Here is a 20,101-nt window from a genome sequence, read left to right as displayed (position 1 = left end):
GTCCCCCGAGCGGCGATTCCCTGCCCCCCCCCTTCCCAGTTCCTATACTAGGTGGGACGTCACATGGTATGGAATACCCCGTTGGCCAGTTTGGGTCGGGTGCCCTGGCTGTGTCCTGTGCCAACTTCTTGTGCCCCTCCAGCTTTCTCGCTGGCTAGGCATGAGAAGCTGAGAAATCCTTGACATTAGTCTAAACACTACTTAGCAACAACTGAAAACATCAGTGTTATCAACATTCTTCACATACTGAACTCAAAACATAGCACTGTACCAGCTACTAGGAAGACAGTTAACTCTATCCCAGCTGAAACTAGGACAATGTATAAAAATCATAGAATCATAGAATGGTTTGGGTTGGAAGGGACCTTAAAGATCATCAAGTTCCAACCCCCCCCCCCCTGCCCATGGGCAGGGACAAACCTTCCACTAGACCAGGTTGCTCAAAGCCCCATCCAACCTGGCCTTGAAACACTGCCAGGGAGGGGCGTCCACAACCTCTCTGGGCAACCTGTTCCAGTGCCTCACCACCCTCACAGTAAGAATTTCTTCCTAATATCTAATCTAAATCTATCCTCTTTCAGTTTAAAACCATTACCCCTCATCCTATCACTACACTCCCTGATAAAGAGTCCCTCCTCATCTTTCCCGTAGGCCCCCTTTAAGTACTGGAAGGCCACTATAAGGCCTCCCCAGAGCTTCTCTTCTCTTGGCTAAACAACCCCCAACTCTCTCAGCCTGTCCTCATAGGGGAGGTGCTTCCAGCCCCCTGAATCATCTTCATGGCCCTCCTCTGGATTTACTGCAACAGGTCTATGTCCTTCTTATGTTGAGGGCCCCAGAGCTGAATGCAGTATTCCAGGTGGGGTCCTCACGAGAGTGGACTAGAGGGGGAGAATCACATTCCTAGACCTGTTGGTCATGCTTCTTTTTATGCAGCCCAGAATGCTATTGGCTTTGTGGGCTGCGAGCGCACATTGCTGGCTCATATTGAGTTTTTCATCCACTAATACCCCCAAGTCCTTTGCCGCAGGGCTGCTCTCAATCCACTCATCGCCCAGCCTGTATTTGTGCTTGGAATTGCCCCCGACCCAGGTGCAGGACCTTGCTCTTGGCCTTGTTGAACTTCATGAGGTTCGCACGGGCCCACCTCTCAAGCCTGTCAAGGTCCCTCTGGATGGCATCCCTTCCCTCCAGTGTGTCGACCGCACCACACAGCTTGGTGTCGTCAGCAAATTTGCTGAGGGTGCACTCAATCCCACTGTCCATGTCGCCGACAAAGATGTTAAACAGCGCCAGCCCCAATAACCGACCCCTGAGGAACGCCACTCGGCACTGGTCTCCACTTGGACATCGAGCAACTCTTTGAGTGCGACCATCCAGCCAATTCCTTATCCATTGAGTGGTCCACCTGTCAAATCCATGTCTCTCCAATTTAGAGACAAGGATGCCGTGCGGGACAAAGCGTCAAATGCTTTGGCATGAGCCCAGGTAGATTACGTCCGTTGCTCTTCCCTTGTCCACCAATGCTGTAACCCCATCATAGAAGGCCACCAAATTTGTCAGGGCACGATTTGCCCTTAGTGAAGTCATGCTGGCTGTCACCAATCACCTCCTTATTTTCCCTGTACCCTAGCATAATTTCCAGGAGGAGCCGCTCCAAGATCTTGCCAGGCACAGAGGTGAGACTGACTGGCCTGTAGTTCCCCGGGTCTTCCTTTTTTCCCTTTTTAAAAATGGGGGGTTATGTTTCCCCCTTTTCCAGTCAGTGGGAACTTCCCTGGACTGCCACGACTTCTCAAATATGATGCATAGTGGCTTAGCCACTTCATCCGCCAGTTCCCTCAGGATCCACGGATGCATCTCATCAGGTCCCACGGACTCGTGCACCTTCAGGTTCCTTAGATGGTCTCGAACCTCATCTTCTCCTACCGTGGGCGGTTCTTCATTCTCCCAGTCCCTGCCTTTGCCTTCTGCGACTTGGGCAGTGTGGCTCGAGCACTTGCCGGTGAAGACCGAGGCAAAAAAGTCATTGAGTACCTCAGCCTTCTCCATGTCCCGGGTAACCAGGTCTCCCATTTCCTTCCGGAGAGGGCCCACATTTTCCCTAGTCTTCCTTTTATCACCGACATACCTATAGAAGCTTTTCTTGTTGCCCTTGATGTCCCTGGCCAGATTTAATTCTATCAGGGCTTTAGCTTTCCTAACCTGATCCCTGGCTGCTCGGACAATTTCTCTGTATTCCTCCCAGGCTGCCTGTATTTGCTTCCACCCTCTGTAGGCTTCCTTTTTGTGTTTGAGTTTTGTCCAGGAGCTGCTTGTTCATCCACGCAGGCCTCCTGGCATTTTTGCCTGACTTCCTCTTTGTTGGGATGCATCACTCCTGAGCTTGGAGGAGGTGATCCTTGAATATTAACCAGCTTTCTTGGGCCCCTCTTCCCTCCAGGGCTTTATCCCATGGTACTCTACCAAGCAGATCCCTGAAGAGGCCAAAGTCTGCTCTCCTGAAGTCCAGGGTAGCGAGCTTGCTGTGTGTGCCCTCCTCGCTGCCCTAAGGATCTTGAACTCCACCATTTCATGGTCACTGCAGCCAAGGCTGCCCTTGAGCTTCACGTTCCCCACCAGCCCCTCCTTGGTGGTGAGAACAAGGTCCAGCACAGCACTTCTCCTCGTTGGCTCCTCTGTCACTTGGAGAAGGAAGCTATCGTCAACGCATTCCAGGAACCTCCTGGATTGCTTATGCCCTGCTGTGTTGTCCTTCCAGCAGATATCGGGGTGGTTGAAGTCCCCCATGAGGACCAGGGCTTGTGAATGTGAGGCTGCTCCTATCTGTCTATAGAGGGCCTCATCTGCTCGGTCTTCCTGGTCAGGTGGCCTGTAACAGACCCCCACTATAATGTCACCTGTCCCTGCCCTCCCTTTAATCCTGACCCATAGGCTCTCGGTCAGCTCCTCACCCATCCCCAGGCGGAGCTCCATGCACTCCAGCTGGTCACTGACACAGAGGGCGACATCCCCTCCTCGTCTCCTCGTCATCAGTAAATCTTCCTCCCTTGTCCATTTCAAAAAACAAAAACAAGCTCTCGGGCCTTCTTCAGGCATTATAAAAGAAAGAAAGAAACAAAAAAGGACACACAGACAGTTTATTTCTTTGTAGATCATTATTATGAATACAGACCTATGCACACTTGTGGGACCCCGGACTTGTTGCTGCCGAATGCAGAAATCACTGTGAGTCAGCAGGGAGTAGCGGGGTTTGCTTATCCTGCAAGATAAGATGGCACGGTCTAAAGCTGCTGAGTGACACCTGGGGTGAATCGAAGGTCTCACAGCCCGATGTTGCTTTACTAAAGCTAGGAAGACTCTCGTAAATCTGCACCGAATTCCCTGGCCCCCATAGTGACTCACCGGGCCCCACCAACCTTGCAAGCTGCAAGCCTTGCTAAGGGCCAATCGGCACACCATAATTGACTTAGTCCCACCTCGTAAGAGCATAAATTTGGCCTTTAGAATCGTTCATTTTGAGGACGAGAACTCCAACTATCAGACAGGTCGACGGGCCTGGACCTCTCTCCCCCCCCAAGCAGGGACGCCTCTTTGGCAAGATTTGCGCCTCCAACTATGTCGGATGTTACCCGGGAAAGTATCTCTAACAAAAGCGCTGAACTATTAACTCGAGCTTGATTTTTTGCAGTAAGTGTATTTATCAACGGCAATTCCAAACTTGTTATATCTGTTGCCTTAATAAATTATCTATCTTTTCAACTTTGCGAAGCTGTTTCAGTGAAAGTCTTTGAGAAGGCTCTGACAGGCAAACATTGACTCTGATAAGTGGCTATACACACAATCCTTTAGACATAAACCGTTGACCAAGTCTGAGACTAAGACTGGACCTAGCCGCACCTAGACTTCTCTCTGAGAAGAAGTTTAGAAAGCAAGGGGGGTCCTTTCTGAACCTCATGACTCAATGGGAGGGTCCCCCCCCAGCCACGCATCAGACTCATGCCCCTAACGTGACAACACTTCAGAAATATTTAAAAGTTTTTATTGACAGGGATCCTAGGGAAGAAATATTTCCTTAAAATTACAGGGATTATGTCAATTCCAACTTTATTTCCATTGGTGTAAATCTGGACCAGTGATGCTTGAAAAGAAATATGGGGGGCAGATCCTGTTTCCCTTGAAATCAATGGCAAGCTCTTTGGGGGCTGGGTTTAGAGCAAGTTTGACCTTGGAATGTTATGCACCATGTAAATAGCTAACACTTGGTTTTGTTTCTTCTCTAGAAAGAGAGCAATTTTGGTCTGTGTTTCTTGCCAAGAAATATAGCAGATATTGATAGCTTCTTTGAAGTGCTATCATTATTATTATTCCTATAGGACAAAAATGTTTGGAAGGGAATCACCATAAACTGTAATAAATGGGATGTTTTGAGTGATGTTATCTTACAAGATGAAACATGGGTCCTCAGCTAGTGTAGTTCCTCATTGCGATAAGTTATGCTGTTCCCTGTCTTCCAAAACAGCTTCATCCATGGTTCCAAGTGCTTGAAATGAGGCTGGGATTGGTTGTATTTTATTTAGAAATTATTTTGGAAGGACTGCTGAGAGTAATGCTTATTTTAACGGAGCAGCTAAGAAAAGCAAATACTTCTCTTAGTTCTCATTTTTCTACACAACAAAACATTTTTGGTGTTAAATTGGTGTTAAAATGCTCATTATAAATTACATTTTAATGAGTATACTTGTCCTGGTTTCAGCTGGGATAGAGTTAATTGTCTTCCTAGTACCTGGTACGGTGCTATGTTTTGAGTTCAGTATGCGAAGAATGTTGATAACACTGATGTTTTCAGTTGTCGCTAAGTAGTGTTTAGTCTAAAGTCAAGGATCTTTCAGCTTCTCATGCCCAGCCAGCGAGAAAGCTGGAGGGGCACAAGAAGTTGGCACAGGACACAGCCAGGGCAGCTGACCCAAAGTGGCCAACGGGGTATTCCATACCATGTGACGTCCCATCTAGTATAGGAACTGGGGGGAGTGGGGGCGGGGGGATCGCCGCTCGGGGACTTGCTGGGTGTCGATCGGCGGGTGGTGAGCAATTGCGCTGCGCATCATTTGTACATTCCAATCCTTTCATTATTGCTGTTGTCATTTTATTAGTGTTATCATTATCATTATTCGTTTCTTCCTTTCTGTTCTATTAAACCGTTCTTATCTCAACCCACGAGTTTTACTTCTTTTCCCGATTTTCTCCCCCATCCCACTGGGTGGGTGGGGGGAGTGAGTGAGCGGCTGTGTGGTGCTTAGTTGCTGGCTGGGGTTAAACCACGACAATACTAAACTTATATTTACAATGAATCAGTCTAGACAGTTTTCTCTGTGTCCAAGTACCGTACGTTCCAGAAAGAAAATTCAGATGTATTTACCAGTGACTCAAGCTACTTCGCAATTTCCACCTGGTGATAATGCAAAGAATTAATTTCTAAGGGGAAATGAATCCCTGAAAATGTGAAAACATATCATCGATCAAAGAAACAAAGTGAGCTCTGCCAAAATCTCTCTAAAATATGCTACTTTTAGTCCTCTTTTAAGTAGTGAATGTGCTAAGCAGAGTTTTCAGCTGGTTTAAATCAGCCTGGCACTAGTGTAGGTGGAGTTCCAGGATGAATACTCTCAGCTCACCTAGTCCTTGCTGTCTCATTAACCACCAATTAAAAGTGCTGCCCTTCAAGTTTGCAGGCATCATAAAAGAAGGGAAGAAGGGATACAGTGTGATCTTTGAAGACTGCAGTAACTTTTAAAAAATATTTACAAAAGCAGAGCCAAATGGTTATTCAGCAGGGGTAATAAAATCTAACTATAAACCAGGTTTTGTTGTCTGAAAGTTACAGAGGTGATTTATAGAGCAGAAGAGAAAATCTACTTGTGATTGTTACGATAAAGAACATCATGTAAAAATATTTCATGTGTTGTAGTCTGAATATCTAGATTCATAGACAAAAAAGAAATAATTGAAGGAACAGAGGCATGTCTGTCACCAAATTGTCTTTCTGTAAGAAAGAACTGGTGTTCTTCTATTAACATCAGGCTACCCTTGACAGAAAGGAATTGGGGGCTATGTATATATATGAAGAATCTGGTTTTTATCTTAAAAATCTAAACCTAATCTTAAAATCTAAACCTTTTTGAGAAGATAGAGTAATTGACTTCACAGGAAATGACCTATCTGTATGTCAGATTACTTTGTTGTTCTTCTTTGTAGTGGACTCAGTGGAACAGCTGGATGTCTGGTGGTCCCCAAGTATTTTACTGCTCCCCTCCCCGCTTCAAGTTTCATTTCTTGGAACCTGGAATTATGTGGATGAGAGACACATGCCACAAAAAAAAAGGATTCCAGTGAACTGAGCTGCTATTTTGACATAAGTGGGAAAGACTAATGTATTGACATGGATATATTTGTGAAATTACTGCCAATTAGATAACCAAAGGGCTGTTTTTGCCACTCTTATGTAGAACCTTTAACCACAGTCACGTTGAACTTGGTGTCTGCCAACCACTCAGCACAAGCTAGATTGGCTACAAATAATAAACCTTCATAATTTCAGCATTCTAGGTATTCCCTGCAGTATATCTAAAGTACACTGAATACAGAGGAAAACATCTCTCTGTATCCAAGGTAAAATTGGAACACAAAAGGAAGAAAAAGCAACAAAACAATAAGCATCCCTTGAAACAGTTTGGGTTGCTTTGGAGCAGCCTTTTTATCCATCTCAGGCCACCTGAGACAGACACCCAGTAATTTCAGTGGATTGAGAATTTGCATCTAACTTTATACAGTACCTGGCAAAAGAAACAGGAAATGCAGTGTAATGGGTATTGTCCTCCCCACTAGAGGTGTTCTAACTATTAAAGTCCAAGAAATGTATGCCTTTAAATTGATATAACTGTCTATGACAGGCTGCCCTACTGCCTTCTTTCATCCTCCATATGAACTGTCTTGCTGAGGGGGGTGATAAGATTTCTGGGGCAAGGACCACACTGTATTTTATTTGTCTTTATGGGACCTAGGGCACTTAGACATTTTCAGTAAATAAAATTTCATCTCAACTGAAATCCTCTTGCTGAAACAAATCCTGCCTTTCCAGTTACCTTCACTGTTTTAGAATTAGAAGACACTCCTCAGAGGAGGTCAGGAACTTGAGTGATCCAAAGTGAAGGGATGAGGGACTTCACACTGTGCCCCCTTTCACTTCTCTGCAGAACGTAATTTCCACCATGAAAATTATGGAAATCGCCTCTACTACACACTCTGCTAGGGGCTTGCTCTGCTTCTACTTTTTCCCTGCTTCTCTGGCACCTGTATTTCCATTTTGATAACAGCTTGCTTTCTCCATCACTCCTGAAATCAGCATTCTTCCTCCCACATATATGTGGCATAATTCTGTTCAGTTCTTTAGCACCTTGTGGTGGGTTGACCCTGGCTGGATGCCAGGTGCCCACCGAAGCCGCTCTATCACTCCCCCTCCTCAGCTGGACAGGGGAGAGAAAATATAATGAAAGGCTCATGGGTCGAGATAAGGACAGGGAGAGATCACTCAACTAATTACCATCACGGGCAAAACACACTCGACTTGGGGAAAATTAACTTAATTTATTGCCAATCAAACCAGAGTAGGGTAATGAGAAATAAAACCAAATCTTAAAACACCTTCCCTCCACCCCTCCCTTCTTCCCAGGCACAGCTTCACTCCCGGATTCTCTACCTACCCCTTCCAGCGGCGCAGGGGGATGGGGAATGGGGTTTACGGTCAGTTCATCACACGTTATCTCTGCCGCTCCTTCCTCTTCAGGGGCAGGACTCCTCACACTCTTCCCCTGCTCCAGCGTGGGGTCCCTCCCATGGGAGACAGTCCTCCACGAACTTCTCCAACGTGGGTCCTTCCCATGGGCTGCAGTTCATCACGAACTGCTCCATCATGGGTCCCTTCCACAGCGTGCAGTCCTTCAGGAGCACACTGCTCCAGCATGGGTCCCCCGCGGGGTCAGAAGTCCTGCCAGCAAACCTGCTCCAGCGCGGGCTTCCCACGGGGTCACAGCCTCCTTCAGGCATCCACCTGCTCCGGCGTGGGGTCCTCCATGGGCTGCAGGTGGATATCTGCTCCACCGTGGACCTCCATGGGCTGCAGGGGCACAGCCTGCCTTGCCATGGTCTTCAGCACAGGCTGCAGGGGAATCTCTGCCCCGGCGCCTGGAGCACCTCCTCCCCCTCCTTCTTCACTGACCTTGGTGTCTGCAGGGTTGTTTCTCTCACATATTCTCACTCCTCTCTCCGGCTGCATTTTCTGTGTCGCAGCAACTTTTTTTCCCTTCTTAAATATGTTATCACAGAGGCGCTACCACTGTCGCTGATTGGCTCGGCCTTGGCCAGCGGCGGGTCCGTCTTGGGGGCTGGCTGGCATTAGCTCTGTCAGACATAGGGGAAGCTTCTAGCAGCTTCTCACAGAAGCCACCCCTGTAACCCCACCCCCCCCCCCCCCCCCCGCTACCAAAACCTTGCCACGCAATCCCAATACACAACCCCAGTTACAGATTATTGTTCTGAGGGGCAGTGTTTGAATACTAAGCACTGGTCATATGGAGGAAGATGTCTGTCGTGGTTTAACCCCAGCCAGCAACTAAGCACCACGCAGCCGCTCACTCACTCCCCCCCCACCCAGTGGGATGGGGGAGAAAATCGGGAAAAAGAAGTAAAACTCGTGGGTTGAGATAAGAACGGTTTAATAGAACAGAAAAGAAGAAACGAATAATGATAATACTAATAAAATGACAACAGCAATAATGAAAGGATTGGAATGTACAAATGATGCACAGTGTAATTGCTCACCACCCTCCGACCGGCACCCTGCTAGTCCCCGAGCGGCGATTCCCTGCCCCCCCCCTTCCCAGTTCCTATACTAGATGGGACGTCACATGGTATGGAATACCCTGTTGGCCAGTTTGGGTCAGGTGTCCTGGTTGTGTCCTGTGCCAACTTCTTGTGCCCCTCCAGCTTTCTCGCTGGCTGGGCATGAGAAGCTGAAAAATCCTTGACATTAGTCTAAACACTACTAGCAGCAACTGAAAACATCAGTGTTATCAACATTCTTCACATACTGAACTCAAAACATAGCACCGTACCAGCTACTAGGAAGACAGTTAACTCTATTCCAGCTGAAACTAGGACAATGTCTATACAGGGCTTGTTGATAATTTGGCTTGTGGGTTGTAAATCATCTGCTTCCTGTAGCTTCACACCCACTTTGGTGGGCCCACTCACTGTAAACTCTCATGTCTTTCCCTGGCTCTAGTCATCGTGTTTGTCAAACAATATGTATTTTGAAGATGTGAAATCATTAAATGAGACTCAGGGCTTGATTTAGTTAGGGCTTTTCTGTCTGAGTGAAGCCCTCCATAAATACTAGATGTCTGATGAGCTCTGATGATCAGTCATCCATTCCCAGGCAGAGCTCCATGCGCTCCAGCTGGTCATTGACATAGAGGGCAACACCCCCTCCTCATCTCCCATTCCTGTCCTTCCTAAAGAGCCTATATCCTTCCATTCCAGCTCTCCAGTCACAGGATCCATCCCACCACGTCTCTGTGATGCCAACAAGATTATAGCCCTGGAAGCATGTGCACATCTCTAACTCCTCTTGTTTATTCCCCATGCTACATGCGTTTGCATAGAGGCATTTAAGTTGGGCCCCAGATGAAGCTTACATACTGGCTGGCATTCCCTTGTGCTGCTCTTCAGGTGCTCTCCTGCTGACCTGTGATCCCTCTCCAGGCTGTGGGCATCTATTGCTGGCACTGGCATCAAACTGGTAGGAGTGGGATGGATCATAGTTAATAAAGCTTCTGTCTGACCTGTCCGAAATTGTACTTGCATTATTACGCATTTGGAGTCCCCAGATTCTCCGACAACCTGACACTTACAAAGAAAGAATAACTGCTTAGGGATGCAAAGGTTGGGGTGCAGTGACCATGAGATGGAGTTCCAGATCTTGACGGGGGGATGGGGAGCAAATTTCAGGCCCACAACCCTGGACTTAAGGAGAGCAAACTTTGGCTTCTTCAGGGATATGCTTGGAAGAAACCCATCGGAGACTGTCCTGGAAGAGCTGGTTGATATTCAAAGATCACCTCCTCCAAGCTCAATAGTGGTGCATCCTGATGAGTAGGAAAAGAAGTAAAGGTGGCAGGAGGCCTGCATGGATGAACAAAGAGCCCCTGAGAAAACTCAAACATAAAAAGGAAGTGTTCAGAAGGTAGAAGCAGGGACAGGAGACAAGTAATCTAGGAATAGAGACCTTGTTGGAACATGCAGGGATGGTGCTAAGGAAGCCAAAGCCCACCTGGAGTTGAATCTGGTGAGGGATGTGAAGGGCAACAAGAAGGGCTTCTAGGGGTATATCAGCAGCGAAAGGAAGATTAGGAAAAATGTGGGTCTGCTGCTGAATGGCATAGGGGGGTCTGGTGACAAAGGACAGAGAAAAGGCTGAGGTAGTCAATGCCTTCTTCACTTTGGTTTTCACTGGAAAGACCAGTCTTCAGGAATCCCAGGCCCCTGAGACCAGTGGGAAAGTCCGGAGCAAGGAAGACTTACCCTCAATGGAGGAGGATCAAGTTAGGGAACTTTTAAACAAACTGGACATACAGAAGCCCATTGGACCTGATGGGATGCACTCATGAGTGCTGAGGGAGCTGGATGATGTAATTGAAAGGTGACTCTTGGTAATCTTTGAAATGTCATGACAATCAGGAGAGTTTCCGGAAGAATGGATGAAAGCACGTCACCCCTATCTTTAAGAAGGAAGATTTGGGGAACTACAGGCCAGTAAGCCTCCCCTTGATCCCTGGGGAGGTGATCAAGCAACTAATCCTGAAAACCATTTTCAAACAAATTAAGGACAAGAAGATGATCAGGAGTAGTCATCATGGATTTATGGAGAGGAAATAATTCTTAACTAACTTGATAGCCTTCTACAATGAGGTGACTGGTTTGGTGGACAAAGGGAGAGCAGTGGCTGCTGTTTATTTTGACTTTAGCAAGTCTTTCAGTAGTGTCTCCCATAACATCCTGGTAGGCAAGCTGACGATGTGTGGGTTGGATAAGTAGACAGTGAGGTGGACTGGAAGCTGGCTGATAGGCCAGGCTCAAAGGGTAGTGATCACAAAGTCCAGCTGGAGGCCAGTTGCTAGTGTTGTACCCCAGGGGTTGATACTCCAGGCTCATTGGCTGGTCCAAGTCACTCATTGATGTGAGCAACCATAAAGGCAACCTGGTTAGAAGGGAAAATTGCTGAACAGAAGAAATCGCCTGGTGAAATACTGTGGGGAGATGATCCAGACCGAGTGGCAGTGCTTTGGTCAGGGGTCTGACCTTTTGTTGCACTGGGCCCGAGTTTGCAAGACAATTAACTCTATCCCAGCCGAAACCAGGACAGGCAGATTGTGAAAAGGCCACCTGAAGAGGAGCCTGAGAATCTTCATGTTGGCTGTGTGGTAGGTTACCTGCCTCTCAATTGGAAAACATAGAAGAGAATAGAATAGAATAGACTACACTATGCTATGCTACACTACATGAAATGAAATTATTTCATTTGGAAGGGATCTACAACAATCATCTAGTCCAACTGCCTGACCAATTAGGGCTGACCAAGTTAAAGCATGTTGTTAAGGGCATTGTCCAAATGCTTCTTAAACACTGACAGGCTTGGGGCATCGACCACCTCTCTAGGAAGCCTGTTCCACTGTTTGATCACCCTCTCAGTAAAGAAATGTTTCCTAATGTCAAGTCTAAAGCTCCTCTGGCACAGCTTTGAACCATTCCTACATGTCCTATAACTGGATACCAGGGAGAAGAGATCAGCACCTCCCTCTCCACTTTGCTCAAAATGGCCTCAAGTTGCACCAGGGGAGGTTTAGATTGGCTATTAGGAAAAATTTCTTCACCAAAAGGGTTGTCAAGCATTGGAACAGGCTGCCCAGAGAAGTGGTTGAGTCACCATCCCTGGAGGTATTTAAAAGACATGTAGATGTGGCACATAGGGACATGGTTTAGTGGTGGACTTGGCAATGTTGGGTTTTCGATTGGACTTGATGATCTTAAAGGTCTTTTCCAACCTAAAAGATTCTATGATTCCCCTCCTCAGGAAGCTGTAGAGAGCAATGAGGTTGCCCCTCAGCCTCCTTTTCTCCAAACTAGACAAGCCCAAAGTCCTTAGCCACTCCTCGTAGTACATGCCTTCCAGCCCTTTCACCAGCTTTGTTGCTTTCCTCTGCATGCATTCGAGTACCTTAACAACCTTTTTAAATTGTGGGGCCCAGAACTGCACACAGTACTCAAGGTGAGGTCACACCAACGCTAAATACAGCAGGATCATCACCTCTTTTGACCGGCTGGTTATGCTGTGTTTGATGCACCCCAGGATGCGGTTTGCCCTCTTGACTGCCAGGGCACACTGCTGACTCATATTGAGCCTGCTGTCAACCAGCACTCCCAGATCCTTTTCTGCAGGGCTGCCCTCCAGCCACTCCTCTCCCAATCTATACTTCTGCCCAGCATTACTCCATCGCAGGTGCAGAATCTGGCATTTGTTCTTGTTAAATTTCATGCCACTGATGATTGCCCAATGCTCCAGTCTATCCAGATCCCTCTGCAAGGCGTCTTGTCCCTCAAGAGAGTCAACAGCAACCTCCCAGTTTGGTATCATCAGCAAACTTGCTAATGGTGCATTCAACTCCTGCATCCAGATCATTGATAAATATATTGAACAGAACTAGCCCTAGGATTGAACCCTGAGGAACACTGCTGGTGACCGGTTGCCAGCCAGATGTAGCCCCATTCACTACAACCTTTTGAGCCCTGCCCTTCAGCCAGTTCTTCACCCAGTGCACAGTGTACCTGCTCATGTCACAGTTGGACAACTTGTCCAGAAGGATGCTGTGAGGAACAGTATCAAAAGCCTTACTAAAATCCAGAAAACCTACATCCATGGCCTTCCCTTCATCCACTAGGTGAGTGACCTTATCATGGAAGGGTATCAAATCAGTTTAAACAGGACTTTCTCTTCCTGAACCCGTGTTGACTGTGCCTGATGATTGCATTCTCCTTTAAATGTCTTTCAATAGCACCCTGTGTGATCTTTATATATTTCTATATATGTATATATATTGAATACAAATATATATATTTTTATATCTAAGTACTTTCTAGTCCAGAGAAAGCAGGCAACCAATCACAGGGTTGCCTGAGAACACATGGTATGATAGTGTCAAGAAGTGTCTATCAGTCACAATTTATTATGAAAACATGTGGGGAAATAAGCTGTCAAAAGTGGCAGCCTCCCTGTATGTAATGACAGGGGGCTTCCTTTTCAGATGTGCTTCTGGGTACACCAGGAGGGGCAGCTAGTCCTGCCAGCCAGTCACAGGACTTCCAGAGAACACATGTCAAGAAATGGCCGTCAGCCAATCACAGAGCAGTATGATGTTTAACAAAATGGCAGCTCCCTGCCATAACATGGCAGCACTGTGTCCTATAATGGTGGCCAGAACAGAATGGTGGCCCCTGAGTATGTAGGGGAAGGGCCTTCCAGGTCTGATGTACTTCTGGGTAAACTGGAAGGGGTGGCTGGTCCTTCCAGCCAGTCACAACAGACCATGTGTCCGGAAAAGGGGAGTGACTTCTGGGGCAAATGGCCCCTGAGGCTGCTGGGAGGGTGACAGGAGCTGCCACAAAGGTGACCTGGTAAACATACAGAAGGATGTCTCATTAGCAGAAGTCCCAAGACATTCCTGATAAGCTCAGCTGAAACCTCCTTCATGGGGAGTAGTTGGCAGGACAAAGAAACCCTGATGAGTGCAGGACAAATAAATTGTGATAATGAACTGACCTTCCAGGAAAACAGGAGTCAGCAACAACTATTCTGGGAACTGATGTCCTACCACCAATTATGTATCTACACCAAGAAGGTATAAAAAGTAACTATCTGCCTACCCATGGGAGACAGTCCTCCACGAACTTCTCCAACGTGGGTCCTTCCCATGGGCTGCAGTTCATCACGAACTGCTCCAGCATGGGTCCCTTCCACAGCGTGCAGTCCTTCAGGAGCACACTGCTCCAGCATGGGTCCCCCGCGGGGTCAGAAGTCCTGCCAGCAAACCTGCTCCAGCGTGGGCTTCCCACGGGGTCACATCCTCCTTCAGGCATCCACCTGCTCCGGCGTGGGGTCCTCCATGGGCTGCAGGTGGATATCTGCTCCACCGTGGACCTCCATGGACTGCAAGGGGACAGCCTGCCTCACCATGGTCTTCACCACGGGCCGCAGGGGAATCTCTGCTCCGGCGCCTGGAGCACCTCCTCCCCCTCCTTCTTCACTGACCTTGGTGTCTGCAGGGTTGTTTCTCTTACATGTTCTCACTCCTCTCTCCGGCTGCATTTTCTGTGTCGCAGCAACTTTTTTTCCCTTCTTAAATATGTTATCACAGAGGCGCTACCACTGTCGCTGATTGGCTCGGCCTTGGCCAGCGGCGGGTCCGTCTTGGGGCTGGCTGGCATTAGCTCTGTCAGACATAGGGGAAGCTTCTAGCAGCTTCTCACAGAAGCCACCCCTGTAACCACACCCCCCCCCCCGCTACCAAAACCTTGCCACGCAATCCCAATACACAACCCCAGTTACAGATTATTGTTCTGAGGGGCAGTGTTTGAATACTAAGCACTGGTCATATGGAGGAAGATGTCTATACAGGGCTTGTTGATAATTTGGCTTGTGGGTTGTAAATCATCTGCTTCCTGTAGCTTCACACCCACTTTGGTGGGCCCACTCACTGTAAACTCTCATGTCTTTCCCTGGCTCTAGTCATCGTGTTTGTCAAACAATATGTATTTTGAAGATGTGAAATCATTAAATGAGACTCAGGGCTTGATTTAGTTAGGGCTTTTCTGTCTGAGTGAAGCCCTCCATAAATACTAGATGTCTGATGAGCAGATGTGGGAAATCCCTAACATGAGGTGATGTGCCAAATACAAGCTTTCCCAAAGCTACCACATCTCCCTTATTAATGTCTGTATTGGTTTTGCTGGCAAGGTTTTGGTAGCGGGGGGGGGTTACAGGGGTGGCTTCTGTAAGAAGTTGCTGGAAGTTTCCCCTGTGTTCGAGAGAGAGCCAATACCAGCCGGCTCTAAGATGGACCTGCCGCCGGCCAAGGCCGAGCCAATCAGCGATAGCGGTAATGCCTCTGTGATAACATTTTTTAAGAAAAAAAAAAGTTGGGACAGGCAGATTCGGCAGCCGGAGAGAGGAGTGAGAACATGTAAGAGAAACAACCCTGCAGACACCAAGGTCAGTGAAGAAGGAGGGGGAGGAGATGCTCCAGGCGCCGGAGCAGAGATTCCCCTGCGGCCCGTGGTGAAGACCATGGTGAGGCAGGCTGTCCCCTTGCAGTCCATGGAGGTCCACGGTGGAGCAGATATCCACCTGTAGCCCATGGAGGACCCCACGCCGGAGCAGGTGGGTTCCCGAAGGAGGCTGTGACCCCGTGGGAACCCTGCGCTGGAGCAGGCTCCTGGCAGGACCTGTGGATCTGTGGAGAGAGGAGCCCACGGAGCAGGTTTTCTGGCAGGACTTGTGACCCCGTGGGGGACCCACGCTGGAGCAGTGTGCTCCTGAAGGACTGCACACCGTGGAAAGGACCCATGCTGGAGCAGTTCGTGAAGAACTGCAGCCCGTGGGAAGGACCCACGTTGGAGAAGTTTGTGGAGGACTGTCTCCCGTGGGTGGGACCCCACGCTGGAGCAGGGAAGAGTGTGATGAGTCCTCCCCCTGAGGAGGATGAAGCGGCAGAAAACAACATGTGATGAACTGACCGTAAACCCCATCCCCGTTCCCCCTGTGCCGCTGGGGGGGGTTGGTAGAGAAGCCGGGAGTGAAGTTGTGCCCGGGAAGAAGGGAGGGGTGGAGGGAAGGTGTTCTGAGATTCGGGTTTTTTTCTCATTACCCTACTCTGGTTGATTTGTAATAAAGTGAGTTAATTTCCCCAAGTTGAGTCTGTTTTGCCCGTGACGGTAAGTGATGAGTGATATCTCTCCTGTCCTTATCTCGACCCACAAGCTCTTTGTTATATTTTCTCTCCCCCGTCCAGCTGAGGAGGGGGAGTGATAGAACGGCTTTGGTGGGCACCTGGCAACCAGCCAGGGTCAACCCATCACAATGTCCATGAATAAACAGTTGCCACATGAGACAGAAGGTATGTTGTGCTTTTCTCACTCATGTGCTCAGCTATGTCTGCATGTATATCTGGGAAAATTCCCTGGTTTGTTTTTTTTTTTAATATATGTGTCAGAGCAAGTGAAGGGAGATGATGAAGAAAGCTGCCCCTTCCAAAAAGGAATAAGCATATTATGATGATTTTTTTTCCCATGTGCATATTACAAAAGCTGTGCCTGCCTGTGCTTGGGGGGGAGGATAAGGTGGGTCAGCTGGCAGAAGTGCTCACCAAGCCACTTTCCATCACTGATCAACAGTCCTGGCTAACCCGGGAAGGTCCCAGTTGACTGGAGTTTAGCAAATGTGACGCCCATCTACAAGAAGGGCCAGAAGGAGCATCCAGGGAACTACAGGCTTGTCAGTCTGATCTTGTTGCCAGGGAAGATTATGGAGCAGCTCATCTTGAGCACCATCACATGGCACGTTGTCCTGGTTTCTGCTGGGACAGAGTTAATTTTCTTCCTAGTAGCTGGTATAGTGCTATGTTTTGGGTTCAGTATGAGTAGAATGTTGATAACACTGATGTTTTCAGTTGTTGCTAAGTAATGTTTAGACTAAGTCAAGGATTTTTCAAGTTCTCATGCCCAGCCAGCAAGAAAGCTGGAGGGGCACAAGAAGTTGGCACAGGACACAGCCAGGGCAGCTGACCCAAAGTGGCCAACGGGGTATTCCATACCATGTGACGTCACATCTAGTATATAAACGGGGGGGGAGTGGGGTGGGGGGAATCACCGCTTGGGAACTAACTGGGCATTGGTTGGCGGGTAGCGAGCAATTGCACTGTGCATCACTTTGTATTGGCTTTGTGTGGCAAGGTTTTGGTAGCGGGGGGGGGGGTAAAGGGGTGGCTTCAGTAAGAAGCTGCTGGAAGCTTCCCCTGTGTCCGACAGAGCCAATGCCAGCCGGCTCTAAGACGGACCCGCCGCCGGCCAAGGCCGAGCCAATCAGCGATAGTGGTAGCGCCTCTGTGATAACATATTTAATAAGGGAAAAAAAAGGTGCTGGGACAGACAGAAATGGCAGCCGGAGAGAGGAGTGAGAGCATGTAAGAGAAACAACCCTGCAGACACCAAGGTCAGTGAAGGAGGAGGGGGAAGAGGTGCTCCAGGCACCAGGGCAGAGATTCCCCTGCAGCCTGTGCTGAAGACCATGGTGAGGCAGGCTGTCCCCTTGCAGTCCATGGAGGTCCACGGTGGAGCAGATATCCACCTGCAGCCTGTGTAGGACCCCACGCTGGAGCAGGTGGGTTCCCGAAGGAGGCTGTGACCCCGTGGGAACCCCGCGCTGGAGCAGGCTCCTGGCAGGACCTGCAGATCTGTGGAGAGAGGACCCCGCGCTGGAGCAGGTTTTCTGGCAGGACTTCTGACCCCGTGGGGGACCCACGCTGGAGCAGTGTGCTCCTGAAGGACTGCACACCGTGGAAAGGACCCATGCTGGAGCAGTTCGTGAAGAACTGCAGCCCGTGGGAAGGATCCACGTTGGAGAAGTTTGTGGAGGACTGTCTCCCGTGGGAGGGACCCCACGTTGGAGCAGGGGAAGAGTGTGAGGAGTCCTGCCCCTGAGGATGATGAAGCGGCAGAAAATAACGTGTGATGAACTGACCGTAACCCCCATTCCCCATCCCCCTGCGCCGCTGGGTCAACCCACCACACACTTGTATATTCCAATCCTTTTATTATTATTATTCTAATTTTTTTTTGTTGTTATTATCATTATTAGTTTCTTCCTTTCTGTTTTATTAAACCATTCTTATCTCAACCCATGAGTTTTACTTTTTTTTTCTCTATTCTCTCCCCCATCCCACTGGGTGTGGGGGGAGTGACTGAGCGGCTGCATGGTGCTTAGTTGCTGGCTGGGGTTAAACCATGACACATGTACAGGACACCCAAGCAATCAGGCCCAGTCATCCATCCCCAGGCAGAGCTCCATGCGGTCCAGCTGGTCATTGACATAGACATTTACAAGGTGACTTGCTTAGTGAATGAGGGAAAGGCTATGGCTGTTTTCCTGGACTTTAATAAAGCCTTTGACACCATTTCCCACAGCATTCTCCTGGAGAAACTGGCTGCTCGTCGCTTGGATGGAGTACTCGTCACTAGGTAAAAAAGTGGCTGGATGGCTGGGGCCAAAGGGTGGTGGTGAATAGAGGTAAATCCAGTTGGTGGCCAGTCACAAGTGGTGTTCCCCAGGGCTCAGTTTTGGGGCCAGTTCTCTTTAATATCGTTATCAATGATCTGGATGAGGGGATCGAGTGCACCCTCAGTAAGTTTTCAGATAACACCAAGTTGGGAGGGACGGTTGATCTGCTTGAGGGTAGAAAGGCTCTACAGAGGGATCTGGACAGGCTGGATCAATGGGCCGGGGCCAGTTGTATGAGATTCAACAAGGTTAGGTGCCGGGTCCTACACTTGGGTCATAACAGTCCCATGCAATGCTACAGGCTTGGGGAAGAGTGGCTGGAAAGCTACACAGCCTCCTTTTTTCCAGGATAAACAACCCCAGTTCCCTCAGCTGCTCCTCATAAGAGTTGTTCTCTAGACCCTTCACCAGCTTCATTGCTCTTTTTTGGACACGCTCCAGCACCTCAATATCTTTTTCAATATAATACCAAAAAGCACAATAGTGACAGCTAAAATGAGAGCTAATATCATTAAACTGTGCCATGCTTGTGCTCCTAGGTCTGGCAGCCAAGACCATAGCCATGACCAGTCAGCTGACAAACCCCCAAAGAGAGATTTTTCTCGAGCTATTTGGTAAAAGGTACGAACATGTTGTTGAATGTTATTTACATTGTATTCAATTTGTTTAGATTTATTAGCATAAAAACAACAGGTAGCATTTATTTACACAGAAACACCTCCTTGTGAGGCTAAAAGCTAGTCTAAGGACCAGCAATTCTGGATAGATAGTTGTAAGAGTGAATTAATTGCAGATTGTAGATTCTTTAAAGCATCTATAGTAATATTTGAGGCAATTTCAACTGTAGCAGAAATATTAACAATAGCTCATTCTAATTCAACAGTACCCAAGGTTGGAAACATTGCACATACAAACTGTTGAAACTTAGTCTTTCTATTAAGGGGTTAGATGCTTCGCACTTATTATGCACAGAGTAATGGTTGTATAGAAAGTTAAATGTTACATTTTTAGATTTTCGAATATATTCATGCCTAATATATTTAAGGGCCCCACCACCACTATGGGTCTTAGTGTTCTTTCATTTGACAGGGTTAACTTTATCCTAGTGTTATGGAAATTATACTTGCCAGTCACCATAACAGGGGTGAACTCTACGTTTCCGCTGAATCAATAAGCCAAAAAAGAGATTCTTCTATCTTTTTATTAATAGCGCTACAGCTCGAGCTGGGTGCCTCCGAAGAGGGACCCGGAACAAAAAAATCCCTAGGAAATTATACCCTTACAATCTAAGTTCCCCACCCCTCACATGACAGTTCAGACCAATAGTTATATTAAGGTCTGGGGTCTTCTTGCTTTTTATTGGTTTGATTTGTTTGCTGTTTTGTTACTAAGTGGTTGCTAAGTGGTCGTCTTCTTATACAATATACAGTGGTTCTATATCTTGTTTCACATCCTCTTAGGTCAGTTTTGGCCAGTTCTGTGATTAGCTTTTTGGCATGTTGTTACAGTTCATATACCATGGTCTATAGGCTTTGTCTACTCTAGCTATTAATGTTTAAGCTGCTAATGCTAATGATAGCATATGTCCATACATTTAATGTGGTTTGCTCAAATTTTTATGGTTTTAATATTTTGTACCTTCTATGAAAACTAGTTTGC

At 47.8% G+C, this 20,101-nt stretch overlaps 1 long non-coding RNA gene across 1 annotated transcript; it reads left to right on the top strand.

The window, feature by feature from the left end:
* The first annotated feature begins 9,761 nt into the window (after positions 1-9,761).
* LOC121232828 lies at positions 9,762-18,534 on the top strand. Its single transcript, XR_005931717.1, has 3 exons — positions 9,762-9,772; positions 16,107-16,112; positions 18,403-18,534. It is a non-coding gene; the product is annotated as an uncharacterized LOC121232828 (long non-coding RNA).
* Positions 18,535-20,101: the final 1,567 nt, after the last annotated feature.

The sequence above is a fragment of the Aquila chrysaetos genome, chromosome W (assembly GCF_900496995.4).
Source record: "Aquila chrysaetos chrysaetos chromosome W, bAquChr1.4, whole genome shotgun sequence".
In the NCBI taxonomy this organism is placed as follows: domain Eukaryota; kingdom Metazoa; phylum Chordata; class Aves; order Accipitriformes; family Accipitridae; genus Aquila; species Aquila chrysaetos.
Note: the sequence above shows the minus strand (reverse complement) of the source record. Positions and strands in the feature narration are given on the sequence as shown.